Genomic DNA, 20,583 nt, shown 5'->3' on the forward strand with positions numbered 1-20,583 from the left:
ACGTAATAAATTATTTTGAGCCTTATTTGAAATATGGGAGAAAGATTCTACATTGTTTTAGAGGATGTAGCTAGGAGGAAACTGGCAAAACTTACACTGAAAAGTTTCAGTGCTTTAAAAAATAAAATTATAGTTTCAGAGCTGTCTAAAAATGGATGGGGCTTCTTGGAGACTAGGAAGTGAATTCTTCATCGTTGGGGATATTTAAGCAGAGATTGAATGACCTCTCTGGGAGTGTTAGAGAGGAGAGTCATGTTGTGGAAGGAAGATGACATCTGAGGGTTTTCTAACTCTAAGATTGTGATTATATTTCGGTTATAATGTGGTTATATTGACTTTGGTTGTATTTACCATAGAGCCTATGGAAGGGCACACCTAGTCAGTCTTTTGGAAGGTGAATTGCCAACGAGCAGCTCAGATGTTTTATGATGTCAAGTTTAGAGCTGCCAATATATTGTATTAATCCATTCTTACTCTGTTAAAAAGACATACTCAAGACTCGGTAATTTATAAAAGAAAGAGGTTTAATTGACTCACAGTTCAGCCTGGCTGGGGAGCCTCAGGAAACTTATAATTACAGCAGAAGGGGAAGCAAACACTTCTTTACATGGCAGCAGCAAGGAGAAATGCCAAGCAAAAGGGAGAAAACCCCTTTATAAAATGATCAGATCTCGTAGAACTCATTATCATGAGAACAGCATGGAGGTAACCACCTCTATAATTCAATTACCTCCCACCAGGTTCCTCCTATGACACATGGGGATTATGGGAACTACAGTTTAAGGTGAGATTTGGGTGGGGACATGGACAAACCATATCAATCGTGTACTTCAGAAATGATTACTTCCCTTAGGGGGAAAGTTGAACCCATCAATTAAGATGAGATTTTTAGATTTTCCATGTGCTATCCTTATACTCACCATCCCTGACTTACATCCCAGGAGTGACTGAAAGTAGGCACAAACTACACCACAAATATCAGAGAATATAGGCAAAGCCCAGACAAATTAGTGTCCATGCAGTTCACCCCATGAAGCATGCCTAGAAGTCAGTGCAAGAGCAACAATTAAAATATCACACGATGAGCTGTAGACCCCAGTAGGTAGAGCTTCTTTGTTTTATGACCTTTCTCCTAGTGTGATAGCAAATACAATAGGTTGGCCTCATAAATCATACCTCCAGAAAACATCCACAGGGCAGACTTTGACACTGTTTGCATATTCAAATGTCATCCTGTTCATAAGAGGAAAGACTAAACACTTTTTTTCCTCTCAAAAATGTCAGCATGGCTGGATTAGAAAAGATAATTCGGAAGTACTTCTAGACAATAATTACCTCTGGCACCTATCTGCAGTTACTTAATGAATGGGAAGAGAATTTTTTTTTTTAATTTTTAAAAATTATGATTATTGCAGTAATTAATCAGCTGCTCAGTGACAGCTTATCTTGAGGGGGAAAAAGTGCCTCAAAGGCCATCTTGCTTCTGTAGGGCACCTTGTTGATTTCACATCACATATGCAAAACATATCCTATTATTATTAGCAACAAAAATGCTTGTGGAAGTAGAATTAGCCTCAATTTCCTAATAGTCAGGAAACTCTCACATTTCACAAGTGAGAGAAAAAAAAAAAAAAAAAAAGCCAAACCACCCCTAATCCCAAATGGTAGTTGGAAAAAAAAAAGTTTCAGACTTGCTCAGCTGTGATTGTTAAAACAATCTCTTACTCTTAATTACATGCAAAAGTTCCTGGTTCTAATTATGGACCTTGGGGAAATAGCCATCTCCCCAAACCAATAACGCCTCATGTTAACTCTAGTTCTTCTGTGTTTAATATCTTACTGCTGGATTTCAGCTTCCCTAGATGATCTGGAAATTTGGCTTTTTCTACTTTATTTTTCACAGTGCTTCTCAGAACAGGGGCTAGGAGACTTCACTTTTCCCAGTGATTCTTTTTATCACATTTCTTGCTACTTGAGTACAAAATCCTCTAACCTGAGATGCCCACATCAGAGGCAACTTCTTTCCTCCACGGTGTTCCTACCTGGTTTTCTGCAGCTCAAGGCTCTCAGTTACTGCATCAAAGGTCCTTGGAGTGATGTAAGTGGCAGCATACTCATGAGGACTCACTGGCAAATATGGAGGTGAGGGTGTTTCTAGAGGTCAACTGGCCCAGGTGTCTTCCCAGCATTGGGCCCCGTACCTCTGAATATTCTGATGACTGAACAGAGCAGAATGCAGCACGAGCTGGCTGGGAGCTTAGAAACAGAGATGATTACCATTCAAGGGGCATTAGCGAATATCTGGTCCAAACCCCTCATTTTTCAGATGAGACTGAGTTCTAGAAAAGGAAAGGAATTTGTTCATATCACAGAGGTAGTTAAAGACCAACCCAGAATCGTGCTTGGTCTACTATCCATACACACCAGGGCTGGTGCTTTGGAGTTGTCTAGATTCTATCTATTCTGTCTAGGCTAATCCAAAAGGTGGACTAGCATGAGTTACTTCAGCACTGTGGCCCTGGGTCCTCCTCTATCTCTTCTGTCAAAGAAATTTTTGACTTCATAAATATCAGTTCCTTCACCAGTGAAACAGGGGTTATACTACTCACTGTTTAATAATATTGTTAAGGGGGAAAAAAAAGAAAAGGGGGACATGGACAAATTTGAGAAGGTCTCTTAAAGACTAAAACATTTAAAACATTCTCTAGGTTTTGCAAATATACGAGACAAAACCACCTGTAACATTTTAGAGGCTATGCTTGGATAAATCTCATTTTACATATTTCAGCAAACCATACTTTGAAAACATTAAAATAATGAGGAAATCTTGCAAAATGTGTCTGTGTGTGTGTACTTTCTAAAGAGGTCAGGAGTTGTAACATTTTTGTATTTTACATGTAGCCAGTGTTTACTATTTTGCACATAATAGGTATGCAGTTCAATACAGTTTGGTGAAATGAGTGAATGATGCTCTTCCCACCTACTTTCCTTTTTCACTGCCCATCTAAATCCTACCCATTTCTCAAGGCTTAGCTCAAGATTCACTGCATGACCAGCCCTCACTGATTTCTCTCTTTTTTGAAATAATGACTATTGTGCTAGAGCCAGCATTCTGGATTCTAGAGGCAAGCTCTTGATTATAGACAATTTTCTGTTGTAATCTACTTCTCTCATGTGTGTTTACTTTAGCTTTTTAAGAAGATTGTGAGTTCCATAAGGGCAGGGGCTGTATGTTATAATTCTCTGATAGGACCCACAGTACCTGGCATGGAGCTTATTTTTAAGCAGGAAACTAGTCATGCTGAAATTCAATGATTGTTGCTGACACTATGGTCTTCCGTAAAACATGTGCTTATATACATATATGGAATCTATTGACTATAATTGGTGTTAAGCATTTGTTTTGCTAACTCTTAGGTAGGTAATAGGTGGCAGTTAACTGCTAAGGGATTTCTGTTCTTCCAGGAGACAGAATGCTTCTGAGTCACAAATAACATATTAAACAGAGTCAAGAAATCTGTTTAAGCAGAAATCCAAGGTTAGTTAGCAAACGAGAAATGGCTGGGTGAAAGTTTGTAACCTAATAAACCTGCTCAGAGACTACCCAGGATAATTCTAATTTGTTTTTGTTTGAGTAGGAGAGGGATTTCAAGGACTAAATATAGGCTATTACTTCCTTGGATGATTAAACATATTTAGTGTGAGAATTTAGCTTGGAATGGGAAAAGAAGCATAATTTAAGTCAATAAATATGTAATGAGTGAATAGAATTTCAGAGGTAACAAAAGGAAGGTACATTAGTCCATTTTCATGGTGCTGATAAAGACATACCTGAGACTATGCAATTTACAAAAGAAAGAGGTTTAATGGACTTGCAATTCCACATGGCTGGGGAAGCCTCACAGTCATGGTGGAAGACAAAGAGGAGCAAGTCACATCTTACCATGGATGGCTGCAGGCAAAAAGTGAGAGGTTGTCCAGGGAAACCCTTGTTTTTAAGCCCATCACATCTCGTGAGATTCATTCACTATCACAAGAATAGCACAGGAAAGGCCCACCTCCATAATTCAGTCACCTCCCACTAGGTCCCTCCCATGACACATGGGAATTGTGGGAGTTATAATTCAAGATGAGACTTGGGTGGGGACACAGCTAAACCATATCATTCTGCCCCTGGCCCCTCCGAAATCTCATGTCTTCACATTTCAAAACCTGTTAAAGAAATTTTTGACTTCATAAATATCAGTTCCTTCTCTAGTGAAACAGGGGTTATACTACTCACTGACTTCCCAATAGTCCCCCAAAGTCTTAACTCGTTTCAGCATTAACTCAAAAGTCCACAGTCCAAATTCTCATCTGAGACAAGGCAAGTCTTTTCTGCCTATAAGCCTGTAAAATCAAAAGCAAATTAGTTACTTCCTAGATACAATGGGGGTACAGGCATTGGGTAAATACAGCCACTCCAAATGGGAGAAGTTGGTCAAAACAAATGGGCTACAGTCCCCATGCAAGTCCAAAATCTTAAAGTTCCAAAATGATTTCCTTTAACTCCATATCTCACATGCAGAGTACACTAATGCAACAGGTGGGCTCCCACAGTCTTGGGCAGCTCCACCCCTGTGGTTTTGCAGGTTATAGCCCTCTCCTGTCTGCTTTCACTGGTTGGTGTTAAGTGTCTGTGACTTTTCCAGGTACACAGTGGAAGCTGTTGGTGAATCTCCCATTCTGGGGTCTGGAGAATGGTTGCCCTCTTCTCACAGCTCCACTAGATAGTGCCCCAGTAAGGACTCTGTATGGGGGTTCTGATCCCATGTTTCCCTTCTGCACTGCCCTAGAAGAGGCTCTCCATGAGGGTCCCATCCCCACAGCAAACTTCTGCCTGGGCATTCAGGTATTTCCATACATCCTTTGAAATCTAGGAGGAGGTTCCGAAACCTCAATTCTTGACTTTTCGGCACTCACAGGCTCAATACCATGTGGAAGCTGCAAAGATTTAGGCCTTCCACCCTCTGAAGCAACAGCCCTAGCTGTACCTTGGTCCCTTTCAGTCATGGCTGGAGCTGTTGGGATGCAGGGCACCAAGTCCCTAGACTGCACACAACAGACAGACCCTGGGCCTGACCCACAAAACCATTATTTCCTCCTAAACCTCCTGGCTTGTGATGGGAGGGGCTGCTGCAAAGGTCTCTGACATGCCCTGGAGACATTTTCCAAATTGTCTTGGTGATTAACATTCAGCTTCTCATTACTTATGCAAATTTTTGTAGCCATTTGGATTTCTTCTCAGAAAATGGAATTTTCTTTTCTATAGCATTGTCAGGCTGCAAATTTTCTGAACTTTTTTTTTTTTTTTTTTTTTTTGAGACGGAGTCTTGCTCTGTCCCCCAGGCTGGAGTGCAGTGGATGGATCTCAGCTCACTGCAAGCTCCTCCTCTTGGGTTCACGCCATTCTCCTGCCTCAGCCTCCCGAGTAGCTGGGACTACAGGCACCCGCCACTTTGCCTGGCTAGTTTTTTGTATTTTTTTAGTAGAGACGGGGTTTCACCGTGTTAGCCAGGATGGTCTCGATCTCCTGACCTCATGATCCGCCCATCTCGGCCTCCCAAAGTGCTGGGATTACAGGCTTGAGCCACCGCGCCCGGCCATTTTCTGAACTTTTATGCTCAGTTTCCATTTTAAAACTGAATGCCTTTAACAGCACCCAGGTTACCTCTTAAATACTTTGCTGCTTAGAAGTTTCTTCTACCAGACACTCTAAAGCATCTCTCTCAAGTTCAAAGTTCCACATATCTCTAGGGTGGGGGCAAAATGCTGCCAGTATTTTTGCTAAAACAAAAGTCACCTTTGTTCCATTCCCAACAAGTTCCTTATCTCCAACTGAGACCACCTTAGCCTGGACGTCATTGTCCATATCATTATCAGCATTTTGGTCAAAGCCATTCAACAAGACTCTAGGGAGTTCCAAATTTTCCCACACTTTCCTATCTTCTTCTGAGCCCCCCAAACTGCTCCAATCTCTGCTGGTTACCCAGTTCCAAAGGTGCTTCCACACTTTTGGGTATCTTTTCAGCAGCGCCCCACTCTACTGGTACCAATTGATTGGATTAGTCCATTTTCACACTGTTGATAAAGACATACCCAAGATTGAGCAATTTACACAATAAAGAGGTTTAATGGACTTACAATACCACATGGCTGGGGAGGCCTCACAATCATGGTGGAAGGCAAGGAGGAGCAGGTCACATCTCACATGGAAGGCAGCAGGCAAAAAGAGAGAACTCGTGCAGGGAAACTCCCATTTTTAAAACCATCAGATCTCATGAGACTCACTTCACTATCGCAAGAACAGTGAAGGAAAGGCCTGTCCCCATAATTCAATCACCTCTCACCATATTCCTCCCATGGCATGTGGGAATTGTGGGAGTTACAATTCAAGATGAGATTTCAGTGGGGACAGAGCCAAACCATATCAGAAGGAATAGTAAATCTGACTACCTAAAATTTAAAAAAAAGTTTCATCATGAAAAATACCACAATTAAACTGACAGCTTGGGCAAAAATATTCACAACATACATATACCACAGGCAAAGAGTTAATATCTCCAATAAAATGAAGAAATTTTAAAACTGAGGACAAAGGGACCCAAAACATGATAGTTTATAAATATAAAATTTAAATGTAAAAAGGACATAAACAATTCATAAAAATGTCCTCAAATAATCAAAAAATGTTCAATATTGCTTACAATGAGTGATATACTAATTAAAATAGCTCAGAGATGCTATTTCTCACCTATCAAATTAAAAAACATTTAAAAATATGGCAACACAATATGCTAGTGAGGCTGTAAGGAAACAAGCACTCTGGAGTGAAATTTGTCAATACCTAATAAAATTATGTATGTAAGTACTTTTTGACCCATACCCCTTAGCTAGGAATGTGTTCTGAATATTTACATCTAATAATATAAAAATTCATATGTACAAGGTTATTCATTGTAGATTGTTTATAATTGTAAAATATTGAAAATGTCCCAAGTACCCTCTGAAATTGTATTCACTCTTTTATACCCATTGTATAAACTATGCTACATCCACACAATGGAGTCCTACACAGCCATTAAGAAAAACAATGAGAAATATATCTAGGAACTGATATAAAGTGATTTCCAGAATATACTATTAATGAAAAAGCAAAGTGCAAAATGGTATCTATGGCATACTACCCTTCATGTAAGAAAGACTATAAGAAAATGCACATGTATCTGCTCATTTGTACAAAAGATGAATAAAAGATAAACCACAAATTAAGGAAATTGGTTACTTTCTGGAGTGGGAGGTCTGTGGGAAAGGAGTGAAATGAAGGCTAGTCGGAGTGCTTTGCAGGAATGGCGAAGGAGTTTCCTTCTCTGAGTACAGCTTCTGGCTCTTGAAATCACAATGAGGTTTCACACACCCTTTGAATTCCACCAAAATAAACAAACCAATCAGGATTTGGATGGGAGACCCAACACAAAATAGAAAAAGTAACAAATGAACTTAACTCTATAGCAGATGAATAACATAACCAAACTGAAGGGGACAGAGAAGGGAAGAACCAATGAAGTAACTTTGGAAAACATCATCTTGACTGGATACTTTAATAATGCTATAGGCAAAAAGAATTGACCACAAGAGCTGAATCTAGTCATTTAATTTGTTTTTCACAGGAGTGTGTTAATATGGTTTTTCTGTATACCAGTATCAATCAAATATGTAAATATATTGTACAAATAAGGGCTAGCTTTTTTGCATTTGTATTTTATCTATACAAATAAAGAATAGGGGAGGACTAAAATGAATTCTGTGGAGTCAGATTGAACTGAGAGGTATCAGTATAAACCTATGGTTTATGTACACACAATACATATATATGTGTGTGTGTATGTGTGTGTGTATTCCAACCCACATACACCATATACATGTGCTCATGCACATATATATATAAATATGAATATATATATGTGTATATATATATACACACACACACAAAGAGAACAGAAATACAGATGTATGTGTATACATGGGTTAGCATGTATAGATGTTTGTCCTTGCTATGTCTGCTGAAGTGTCTAAAAGTAATGACACACCAATTGCAATGAGCATACTTAGTGTCCAGATTTTGGTTTCTAAACACCATTATCTGAGAAATGGTTGATATGAAATCTGAGACAGGAAAAAACAAGATGTGCTTGTAGCATCTTATGTTGTCACAAAGTAAGGAAGTAAGGAAGTGCTTAAAAAAAGTATCTAAAAATATATCCTAATAGTTTAAGATTGGAAATATTAATATTTGAGCCTAAAAATAATGACAGTCTGGATTCTAACCTACATAATAAATATCCATGAGTAATATGGATATAAATAGTTGAATAAATAAATAAATGGGGGAAAAGGACAGCTCTTTTTTTTTTTTGAGATGGAGTCTTGCTGTGTTGCCCAGGCTGGAGTGCAGTGGCACAATCTCCACTCACTGCAAACTCCACCTCCCAGGTTCATGTTATTCTTCTGCCTCAGCATCCCGGGTAGCTGGGACTATAGATGCCTGCCACCACACCTGGCTAATCTTTTGTACTTTTAGTAGAGACAGGGTTTCACCATGTTAGCCAGGATGGTCTCGATCTCCTGACCTCATGATCCGTCCACCTCGGCCTCCCAGCTCTTTCTTACAGAAATAATCTGATGGTAAAAGTAGAGGGAAAGAGGAAAATAGAAAAAAAGCACTGTCAGGCAAACACCAAAGCAATGATTTTTGAAAGCAAGATCCCCTGATGGATATTGAAAATTGTAGGAGAAAATTTGAGAAGAAACAGGATATTTGCATAGCCTCAAAGTATGTCCACACATATTTATTAATTACAAAGGGAAAAATGTAACATTACAGAGGACAAACCTACAGACACCACAGTAACCAAGTGATCAAGGTTAATATCATCAGTTACAAGATATATCGATGTAATGGCGCCCTTGAGAAATACACATCTTTCCATGTTATTCTTGCCAAAAAAGCATAATCTTATTCAAATCATGACAAACTATCAGATAAATCCACACTGAGATACAGTCTATAAAATACCTGAGCAGTACTGATCAAAAGTGTTAAGTTCATGAAAAACAAGGAAAGACTGAGGCAGTGTCATAGATTAGAGGAGACTAAGGAAGCACAACTAAATAAAATTGAATCTTGCAACAGAAAAAGGATAATGGAAAAACTGGTAAAACTTTTACAAAGGCTAAAGTTTAGTTAACAGTTTTATTTCAAGGTTAACTTTATGGAGTTGATAATTATCCCATAATTATGTAAGTGGTTAACATGAGAAGCTTCATGAGGAATACACAGAGACAATCTGTATTATTTGGTAAATACTTTGTAAGTATAAATTTAGTTCAAAATAAAAATTTAAAATAATATGTAACGAGTGCCTACTTTTAGACACTCAACCTATTCCACCTTGTTCTCCAGCCTCGTGTTTCACTAAATTAGTTCCTTATCACCTCCTGTTCATAGTCCTGTTTGCTTGGCTTCCATGATACAACACTCTTCTGGTTTTTTCTTCTCTATCTCCTTGGAAAATTCATTCTCTAACCAGATATGAAGTGTTAGAATTCTTTAACTATTTATCCTTTTTATCTTACTCTCTTACATTGTACTTAAGTAATCTTATTGATGCTCAGATCTTCTATTACCATGTAAATCTGCAAGACTTGCAATCTTCTGTCTCAAGACCCAGTTTCTTATCTGAGCTCCATATGTATGTATACTTGAGATTTGCATTTCTTAATAGATCCTCAACCTTAGCAAGTCAAAAACTAAGCTCATGATCTGGCACCCCATCCCATGGTGGTTTAAACCATATCCACAGTTTAATCAACCTGCCTTTAAAAAAGGTGGGGCCTAATTCCACCCTGAGTGTGAGTTGGACTTAGTAACTCCTAATGAATAGAATAAAAGCAGAAATGACAGTGTATGAATTTGGGGACTAGGTCATGAGAAGCATTTCATTTCTTGCAGCTTCTCTCTTGGATCACTCACTCTGGGGAAGCCTGATGCCGTTTTCCCTTAAGAAGCCCATGTGATAAGAAAGGAAGGCCTCCAGCTAACAGCTACATGAGAAAGTTTGGAAATAGATTGTCTAGTCCCACCCAAGCCTTCAGGTGAATGCAACTCTGACCAACATCTTGATTACAACCTAATGGGACACCCTGAGCCAGAGCCACATAGCACCTGATACTCAGAAATCGAGATACTGTTGTTATTTTACACCATTAAGTGTAGGACAAACTGTTATACAATAAAAGATAATTGATATTCCTTTCTCCCCCATAAACAACCAGATCATATTTCAACTTTGCTGTTTTTAGTGAATTACTCACTATCCCATTTATTACACAGCCAGGAAAAGAGGCATCACTCTCTTTTTTTTCTTTTCTCAACTTTCATTTTATTAAATAGATTCAGGGGGTACATGTGCAGGTTTGTTACAAAGGTATATTGTGTGGTGCTGAGGTTTAGAGTACTAATGAATCCATCACCCAGGTAATACACATAGTACCCAACAGGTAGTTTTTTCAAACTTTCCCTGTCTTTCTCTCTCTGCCCTCTTGTATTCCTCAGTGTCGATTGCTCCCATTTTTATAACCATATGTACCCAATATTTAGTTCCCACTTCTAAGTGAGAACAGAAGCATCACTCTTGACAACTAACTCTCTTACTGATTTCCCAACTGAAATCCATTATTAAGACCTATTGATTTAGGTTCCCAATTATCTCTCAAATCTGTTCACTTATCTCTATCATCGTTCCCTCCATACTGGTCCACTCTACTGTTATTTTTTGCCTATATAGCCTTGTATTAGGCTCTCGACTCTGGTACCTCTCTGATACACTCTTCACATTGTTGTCAGGATAATCTTTTCAAAAACACTTACTAATCACCGATTCTAAGCTAGATATACTGCCATGGGTCCCTGGACAGCCAGAACACTCCCAAGGGCAGAAACAACAAAGAAAATGCCCTAATGGAAGTGTTGAGGCCAGGCGCGGTGGCTCAGGCCTGTAATCCCAGCACTTTGGGAGACCGAGGCAGGCGGATCACGAGGTCGGGAGATCAAGACCATCCTGGCTAACACAGTGAAACCCCATCTCTACTAAAAAATACAAAAAAATTAGCTGGGCATGGTGGCAGGCGCCTGTAGTCCCAGTTACTCGGGAGGCTGAGGCAGGAGAATGGTGTGAACCCGGGAGGCAGAGCTTGCAGTGAGCCGAGATCGCGCCACTGCACTCCAGCCTGGGCGACAGAGCGAGACTCCGTCTCAAAAAAAAAAAAAAAAGAAAAGTGTCTTCACCAGGCTATTCATTGCCTCTGCCCTAAACATTCTTAAAGGCCACCATTTGGGGATGGATGAGTGGTCCTTGATCAACTTGCTGATTTGGAGGATTTTTATAACTTTTCATACTTTCACATTACTTTTTAATGTAATATGTGCTCATGTTTAGAAAATTTGGAAAATGCATATATTTTTAAAAGAGCAAGAAAAAGCATTTCTAATTCCATCATCCAGAAATTTTGGCTTATTTCTTTCAAACATTTGCCTCATGCTTTTAAAACCTTATTAAGATCATTCTGTATATTAATGCGGTTTTCTATTTCGCTTTTTGTGCTTAAGGTTATAAGATTTTTTCCATATCATTAAAAACTCTATGTAAATATCATTTTAATAGCTGCTTAACATTCTATGATATTAGAAATTTCATTTTGAAATTTGTCTTTTGCCCAGTGTCTAAACGAATAATTTTACTTTTCATGGAGGTAGGTGGTGGCGGTGGGAGGTCTATCTCCATGGCTTGATGATACTCAAAGGTTGCTGTTTAAATATGTTACAAAATTACATCTCTCTCTTTAGCTACAGCCTCAGTCCAAAAGGTAGCATCCAATCCGCTTGCTGATTCCAGCACTTTCTTTTTTTTTTTTTTTTTTTTTTTTTGAGACAGAGTCTAGCTCTGTTGCCCAGGCTGGAGTGCAATGGCCGGATCTCAGCTCACTGCAAGCCCCGCCTCCCGGGTTCACGCCATTCTCCTGCCTCAGCCTCCCGAGTAGCTGGGACTACAGGCGCCCGCCACCTCGCCCGGCTAATTTTTTTTGTATTTTAGTAGAGACGGGGTTTCACCGTGTTAGCCAGGATGGTCTCGATCTCCTGAACTCGTGATCCGCCCGTCTCGGCCTCCCAAGATTCCAGCACTTTCTAACAGTATTTACTCCTTGAGGCTTGTAAAGCTAAGGCACATTTGGTTTTCTAGTGGATAAGCCAATAAAGCCTCTGGGATGTCATTTGGGTCAGACACCCTGAGAAAGGGGAAGAGAGGAAGGCAAGAAAACCCAGAGGAGCTGTGCTAAGTACGCAAACATGCATTTGGCCCTTAAAATACCCACACCTAGCTGCATATTTTTTCCTTACAATGTACAGTGATTAGTAATCCATAATTTATGGTTCTAATTAATTCTTCCCTTTATCATGGAGAGAGACTCACCCAAGCGTGCCACTCTGACAAAGCTCCAATACCAGGTTCCAGTGAAGCCCTGGATTTCCTTGCTGGGAACTCATTTGGCAAAACCCATTAAGCTGGCAAAAGATCTAGAGCACTAGAAAGGGAGGCACCCCATCCCCCTCTACCCACCATCACCCCATTCTACTTTATTCCAGGAAGAAACAGACTAACAGAAAACAAAGCTGACTGTGCCATTTAACTGAGACCACACCTCCTTCAGGAGAACCAGCTTGGGCCTGATAGTAAATAAAGCGTAATTGCAGCCAGAGCAAGATCACCAAACAGATATTCTAGACTTCTAGGCTTTGAGCCGGGTTCCCAACAGGAAGAGGCAAGAGTGTGAAAATCAAATCTCTTGCATGTAACACACCTCTCTGGCTCTCTTAGAAACTGCTGACCTGATTCAAGTGGATCCAAGTGTTTTAGAACTTTAAGGAAGGCTCTTGTTTATAATCTGGCTGGATCCCTGTGTAACCAAAGACTGAACATTTTCTGTCATTAGACAATGGGCCAAGGAGCCTGCTAGTCCGTACTCTACCTTTTTTGGTGAAGTATACTAGTTCATGTTTATTAAAGACTTATTGTATACCAGGGGTTTATTAATTTATTTAATGCTCACAGCAACTCACAGAGGTAGGTACTATTGTTAACTAGAGCAGACATTCCTGACAGCAGGGCCTTGGTTTGGTTCCCTGCTGTATCCCCATACCCTGAAACTGGTCTGGTGTAGAGTGTTACTCAATCAATATTTTTGTTCAATGGATGAATACTCATTTGACAGATGAGAAAACTGAGGCAGAGAACAAGTAAGTGACAAAGTGAAATCCGGAGCTCATGCTTTTTTTTTTTTTTTTTTTTTTTTTTTTTTTTGAGACAGAGTCTTGCTCTGTCACCCAGGCTGGAGTACAGTGGTGAGATCTTGGCTCACTGCAAGCTTCGCCTCCTGGGTTCACACCATTCTCCTGCCTCAGCCTCCTGAGTAGCTGGGATTACAGGCACCCACCACCATGCCCGGCTAATTTTTTGTAGTTTTAGTAGAGACAGGGTTTCACCGTGTTAATTACGATGGTCTCGATCTCCTGACCTGATCCACCCGCCTCAGCCTCCCAAAGTGCTGGGATTACAGGCGTGAGCCACCGCACCCGGCCGAGCTCATGCTTTCAAACATCACTTAATGGTGTGTGCATAATTTCTGCAGGAGTTTGATTTCATTTCCTTGTTTGCTGAGGGATAAATGCAACAAATGTCCTTAAGATTTGTTTTGTTTTTTGTTTTTTGTTTTTTTGAGATGGAGTTTCACTCTTGTTGCTTAGGCTGGAGTGCAATGGCACGATCTCATTTCACTGCAACCTCCGACCCCTGGGTCCAAGCGATTCTCTTGCCTCAGCCTCCCAAGTAGCTGGAATGATAGGCGCCTGCCACCACACCCAGCTAATTTTTGTATTTTTAGTAGAGATAGGGTTTCACCATGTTGGCCAGGCTGGTCTCGAACTCCAGACCTCAGGTGATCCACCCGCCTCCGCCTCACAAAGTGCTGGGATTACAGGCATAAGCCACCACCCACGGCCCTCAAGATGTATTTTTGAGTTCAAGATGTAATGTAGACACCAGATGTTAATTATCACTGGCACAAAGCGGGGCATTAGACAGGTGTAGCAGGTGATTGATAAAGGCATTGCCACTATTATATTGAAATGATCATGGCCTGCCTGTGGAGGAGACATTTATTTATTTTTCTACCCTGAGCAACCCTGAATGTTCTAAGTCCCCTTTCTTATGGCAAGCTTTGTTGGCCCTCAGACGCTTTCACTCATGGGCCAAAGAAAATGACCCAACTCTACAACCACAAGAACATATGCCCTTTATTACCACCTCGCCTTTGTTCCTTTACCATCTCAGCTTTGATTTAATTTGATTTCTTTCTGATCTGCAGATTGATGAAATCACTTCTCTTTTCTAAGCCTGCTTGAGCCCCAGACTGTAGCCTGGTGGGCCACGTGAGAGCAGCGCCCGCAACCACAGCTGAGAGAGGTGTTATTTACATATTTATTAGAAATTCTGTCCTGCTGGCAAGAGACGCTCACTTCTGACTTTAATTCCGATAAGTAAACAACCCCATTGGCAAGAAAGAGGGGGGAAAACAAACCAGAGTAGTTTGCACAAGATAATATAGTAAAGCAGAAAAACATCCGTAATGCAAAACCATTTGCAGTGCAAAGCAAAAGAGAGAGAGAAAAAAAAATTCCATCTCCAAAGCCTAGCTTAGGTTAAATACTCTAAAAGAAATAATTACAAAGTAATTCAATTATATTTGGTATCAGTTGCCTCACAGGCCAGTGGAATGACAATTAATCCCAGGGTGTCTTTTTAAAAAAATTTTAATATTTGTGGTTTGTTCAGAATTACCCTCCAGCAGTTAACTGCACTCAGCAATCCTCTGGCTGATTGTGTCTCTCTTCTCATCCTCATCTATTCTGGCCTGATAACGCCCCATACCAGGGAGCCGTTCTGCCAAGTTCAACCTTCTCTGACCCGTCTCTCAAACTGTCCAGCATCCTAACATTTTGCTTAGGTGCCCTCCTGCTTCCCCTTAATTCTATTGCATTGTGAGAATTGCAACAGGGGGAGAGTTTAGCATCCTACAGCTTTCTCCTAACATCCAAAATTGAGCCAACATCATCATCCCTGTGACAACACAATGAACTAAATCCTTTTCAGCATCGCATGTCTAGCTATCCTCAGAAAAAAATTACATTTTAGGAACATTAAAATGGACTGACTTTAATCCACAATAGCAAAAGAGGCAAGAGATAGAGCTTAAATCCTGCCTGATGTTCTGACCTGAACTTATTTTGCAGATAAAATCACACTGAATTCTTTGCATTTCTATAGCTTCTTTCAGTCAGGGATTGCAAGGTACTTTACACACAGTAATAAGCTTCACAACCTTTCTTTGATGCTGCTTTCTAGCTCCTGGAAGGGTTCATGCATCAGAAAACTGGAAAATGATGGATGGAAAGGGAATGGACCAGGCAACCTCCCCAGTTGACCATGGTGGAGAAAAGAGAACTCAAACAGTTGGCTGCAGCACTCAACACCAATGATCAAGAAAATAATTGTACTTCTAAACTGCAAACATGCTTATAAAAATTCAAAATAAGAAATTGTAATACGAGCATTGTGCTTTGTTCTTCAGTGATTCAGCTGATCAAAGCTGATTGGATTCAGCTGAACCCAATAACTTACAGTGAAAATTATTTCTGTTATTCGACACACAGCGACCTTTATGTTCATGAAACAGGCATGTTCTCAACAATGGGATGTTACCAAAATCTTATTACTGGATATAGAAATAATAAAGAGGTATGTTATAAACCAGATAAGTTTGTTCATAGGATAAAAAAATGCCATTGAATGCTAACTAAATATAGTACCTGCAGGTAATTCAGTGCCTATTATGGGACAGATGTTGTGCTAAGCTCTTTCTGTGCATTAACTAATACTCCCAGTAGCATGATACAGCTGTTGATTTCATTTTCCAGACGGGCACAGAGAGTTTGAACAACTTTCCCAAGTTTGCACAACCAGTATCAGAGCTAGGATTCTAATCCAGCTGGTTTGACCCCAGAATCCGTACTGAGTGTTCTCTAACATAATAGAGAACATGAAATATACGTCTTGGAGTACTTAGGGTAGGAGAGGAAACACATGGCAGTGGCTGGGAAATCTTAATCTTAGACACAGAAGTGGCCCCAGTTCTTGGAAGAAATGTTTGCTGGACCTTCAACCTCCTTTACTTCCAATAGAGGAGAACCAGTGTCATGCATGTAGTGCGTGGAAGTGGAGGAGACGTTTATTTATTTTTCTGCCCTGAGCAACTCTGAATGTTCTAAGTCCCCTTTCTTATGGCAGGCTTTATCAGCTCTCAGTCCAGCACTAAGCTGTACTGCTTGAGTCTGAAATCCTGGTCTACCACTTTCTCCTTATGTCGCCTTAGTTCCCATTTGTCTCAAAGGCTTGCGCTGAAGATTGAGTTGATGCATGTAGCCTGCTTAGAACAATGCTTAGTGCTTGGTCTATGAATATTAATATGATTTATAATGCTTTTACAAAGGCATCTCAGGGAGGTTCATCTAGTCAACATGTCTTCTTTTGTGTTTCCAGAATCAGAAGCAAGAGCCTTGAAGTGATGGTGGGGCATGACAGGCACAGTTTTTAAGGTTTCATTCCTTTCTGATTACCCTGGTTTAATCGGTTTTACCTTCAGACCGTACCCTCTTGTCCTTATATACTCTCCTGCCAGCTCACTTACATGTTAATTCCTATAATGGAGAACCCAAGCCTTTCATCATACAACTGGAGAATATATTCAAGAGATAAACTCCTGTGACTGAAAGTTATCCAATCATTCATGAATTCTGGTGAGCAAAAACAGGCCACCTTCTTCTCTCATGAAGGGTGCTCTCTAGTAGCAGGCAGACGAATGCATGATCACACAAATAAGGGGGAAATTATAACTGTGGCAAATTTAACAACATGAAATTATAGTAGGTGAAGGAAATATCATTCCTGGCTAAAAGAGCAGCCTGTGTTAAAACGGTGGAGAAAACATGATAAGAAATAGAAGATGGCCAGGTAGGTGAAGTGCAGACAGAAAGAGAAGAAGGGATAGAGACAGTTTGGAAAAGATGAGATGCTATAGCTGTAGGCAGCAGCTAGGCCAAAATATTTCAATCCTTTTTCATCCCCTGAGAACAATGGGAACCACTGAAAGAGTTTGAGCAAAAATGAGGTATCAGATTTTTTCATTTAGACATCATTTTGCCTCTTTTAATCCAGTGTTCATCACACCCATAGTCACCCATTTAAGTGCACAACTGTAGCACCTCCAAATGTCTAAAGTTCTTTTTCAAGTTCCTTTGTGTATGCATTCATTCTTTCACAAGCTATTATTATGAATAGTTATTATTGGCTATTGAGCTCCTGCACTGTGTATGAACACTTTGCTAGACTCACAGCACATGAATACAATTAGTTAGCACATGGTCCATCAGGGAACACAGGATAAAAAGGTAAATTACGATAGTGTGATCATTGGTGGGAGAGAGGGAACTTCAAAACAGAACTGAAAGGAGCCATTTAATCTTGCTTTGGAAGAGGGTAAGCCTCAGCTCACTGCAACCTCTGTCTCTTGGGTTCAACCAATTCCCCCACCTTAGCGTCCCAAGTAGCTGGAATTACGGGCACCCGCCATCATGCCTGGCTAATTTTTGTATTTTTGTAGAGACAGGGTTTCACCATTTTGGCCAGACTGGTCTTGAACTCCTGACCTCAGGTGATCCACCTGCCTTGGCCTCCCAAAGTGCTGGGATTATAGATGTGAGCCACTACACCTGGCCAGGTTAGTCTTAAAATAATTAATATGAGTTTACCAGGGGGAAAAAGTAGAATATATTTATTGTGGAAAAACTTTGAAAATGCAGAAGGAAGTATAAAAGGAACATCAAATCACACACAATCCTTCAACTGAGACCCTATGAAGATTATGAAAATACTGATAAAATGTTTTAAAAGAGTATCCTTTAAATATAGAAAATCCTCAACTTACAAATATATTGTGTTTCAATGCTTCAATAGCTTTTAAGGAAAAAGTTTAGAATTCAGAGTCTGCTCTTCCACAAGAATGACATTATAACTGGATTAAAGATTTTCAGGCCAACCTGTAATAGTTTATTTCAATATATATATAACATTTAAACATATGCACATATAAAAGGCCATAAGATTCATAGATTATCGTGTTAGTTTCTATTGCTATGTAACAGATTACTCCAAAACTTAGTGTCTTAAAACAAGCACTTCTTATTTCACAGGTTTTGAACCAGAGTCAGGAATCTGGGCCACAGCCTAGTTCAGGATCTCTTGAAAGTTCATACTACCCTAAATCAGCTTCAGTTCCATTCTTAACATCTTCCTAGAGTTCTTGAGCCTTTTCCTGTTCTGTGCTACCTCATTCTCATTTTTAACCTAGCCTCCAAATAGTATTCCCATTTCTTGAGTGCAAAGGAATCACTGGTACAGGATGGGGCAGAGGATCCATCTGAACAAAGTTACATCAAGAGAGGGATCCCTGGTTGAGTGGCACTATATAGGTCTGATAAATAGATGTCTACTTTATGGAATTGCAGTCAGTCAAACTAATGGAAATAAGAGTTTTCAAATTATTGAGATAAATGTTTAGTGGATTTAGTACCACATGTGAGGTTTTGCATAGGATCATTTTTCATAAGTTGATATTACTGGCACTTTACTTCTGAACCTGGAAATTATCTAAGACATCAGGTCTTCACCCCACTCCCACTCCTCAAATTTTCAGGTGAGCAATATCAGGAACTTCAGCTATTGTATCAAGAACAAACAATGATGGCTTCCTAATCCCTGTTTCTTACCTCCTGGAACGTCAGATATGAGGAAAAAATACTCTAGCACTTTCTTCCACTAACCACAGATAACCACAGATCAAGGAACATTAAAAAGTCATTTTGAAACTTTTACTGGGCAGTTTCCTGGAGACAGAGATTTGGGTGACTTGAAAAAGGTACACTCATAGGGTCTTTTTCTTTGTTCCTCAAGACTTGGGGGTGAACTTTAAAATCAGAAAATAAATAACTTATACATAAATGGGGGTTGTTGGGTGGCAGCTGTGGGTCAAGATTGTTCAAGGAGCAGGTGGCACTATTTTGGTTAACATAACTTAAAACATAATTCTCTGTTTAGGCAAGGATCTCTGTAAATTATGTTGTATTTAGGGGAATGATATCCAGATAAACAGAAGAAACATTTCCTATGAACAGTTGATGCTCGTAGAGTTCATCTAGATAGAGGAATTGTATTGTTATGAATGACCTTCACCAAGAGATAAAGAAATGGATTCTTGTATAAGATTAATTCCTGTGGGGTTGACCTTAGAAGAATGGTGGGGATTTGCACTGTGAATATTTGAAAGAGGAGGCATTTTTGAAAGGAGGGCAGATTCGAGGATAAGGGAAGCAAGGCTGAGAATAGGGATGGAACCTGCCTAGACCTTCTATCAAATGCTTTTGTGTTTTCACTTGGACTATGGAAACAGATATTTTTCTTCTTCTCACTCTCTCATCTTGCAATTCACTTTACTTACTTCTTAAGTCATTTCCGTAGTTGGATCCATTATCATAGCCTTATATACATTATGGAGAATAACATCCAGGGGACTTCCTTTCTTCTCCATCTCCTTCAATGAGGTCATGTGTTACGTGATTCTTTTGTCATAAATTATATTCTGTCACAGTCTGGAATCCACCTGCCCTCCCCATTGTCTTGATGGATTTTCTGAAAAACAAAGAAACAAACATGGTAAAATTTATTCTTTTTGGTGAACAGCTCTATGGGTTTTGACAAATGCATAGATCCATGTGTCTGTCACCACAATTGCATGTAGGATAGCTCCATCAGCCCTGAAATCCACTGGTGCTGCCTCTTCGTAGGCAACTGTTCCTCCTGCTATGGAATGCCTGGAAACCACTGTTCTATTTTTCTTCCTTAGCGTTTTCCTATTCTCAGAGTATCATATAAATTGAATCATATAACATGTATCATTTTGAATCTAGCTTCTTTCACTTACCAAAATGCATGTAAGATTCATCCACATAGGACGGGCTCATGCCTGTAATCCCAGCATTTTGGGAGGCCAAGGTTGGCAGATCACTTGAGGTCAGGCATTCGAGACCAACTTGGCTAACATGGTGAAACCCTGTCTCTACTAAAAATACAAAAATTAGCTGGGTGTGGTGGCGTGCACCTGTAATTCCAGCCACTCAGGAGGCTGAGGCACAAGAATTGCTTGAACCCAGAAGGCAGAGATTGCAGTGAGCCAAAATCATGCCACTGCACTCTAGCCTGGGTGATAGAATGAGACTCTGTCTCAAAAAAAAAAAAAAAAAAAAAATTAAAAGAAGAT

At 39.9% G+C, this 20,583-nt stretch overlaps 1 protein-coding gene and 1 long non-coding RNA gene across 2 annotated transcripts in view; one reads left to right on the forward strand and one right to left on the reverse strand.

Moving 5' to 3' along the window:
• The window catches only part of LOC126949075 (uncharacterized), a 173,348-nt gene extending 155,598 nt beyond the window's left edge, over positions 1 to 17,750 (forward strand). The window contains exon 4 of the long non-coding RNA XR_007723584.1: positions 15,558 to 17,750. This is a non-coding gene — a long non-coding RNA (uncharacterized LOC126949075). The remainder of the gene's footprint in view (positions 1 to 15,557) is intronic.
• The window catches only part of HSD11B1 (hydroxysteroid 11-beta dehydrogenase 1), a 949,596-nt gene that overhangs the window by 723,982 nt on the left and 205,031 nt on the right, over positions 1 to 20,583 (reverse strand). The gene's annotated exons all lie outside the window — the stretch shown is intronic.

The sequence above is a fragment of the Macaca thibetana genome, chromosome 1 (genome assembly GCF_024542745.1).
Source record: "Macaca thibetana thibetana isolate TM-01 chromosome 1, ASM2454274v1, whole genome shotgun sequence".
Taxonomy (NCBI): Eukaryota; Metazoa; Chordata; class Mammalia; order Primates; family Cercopithecidae; genus Macaca; species Macaca thibetana.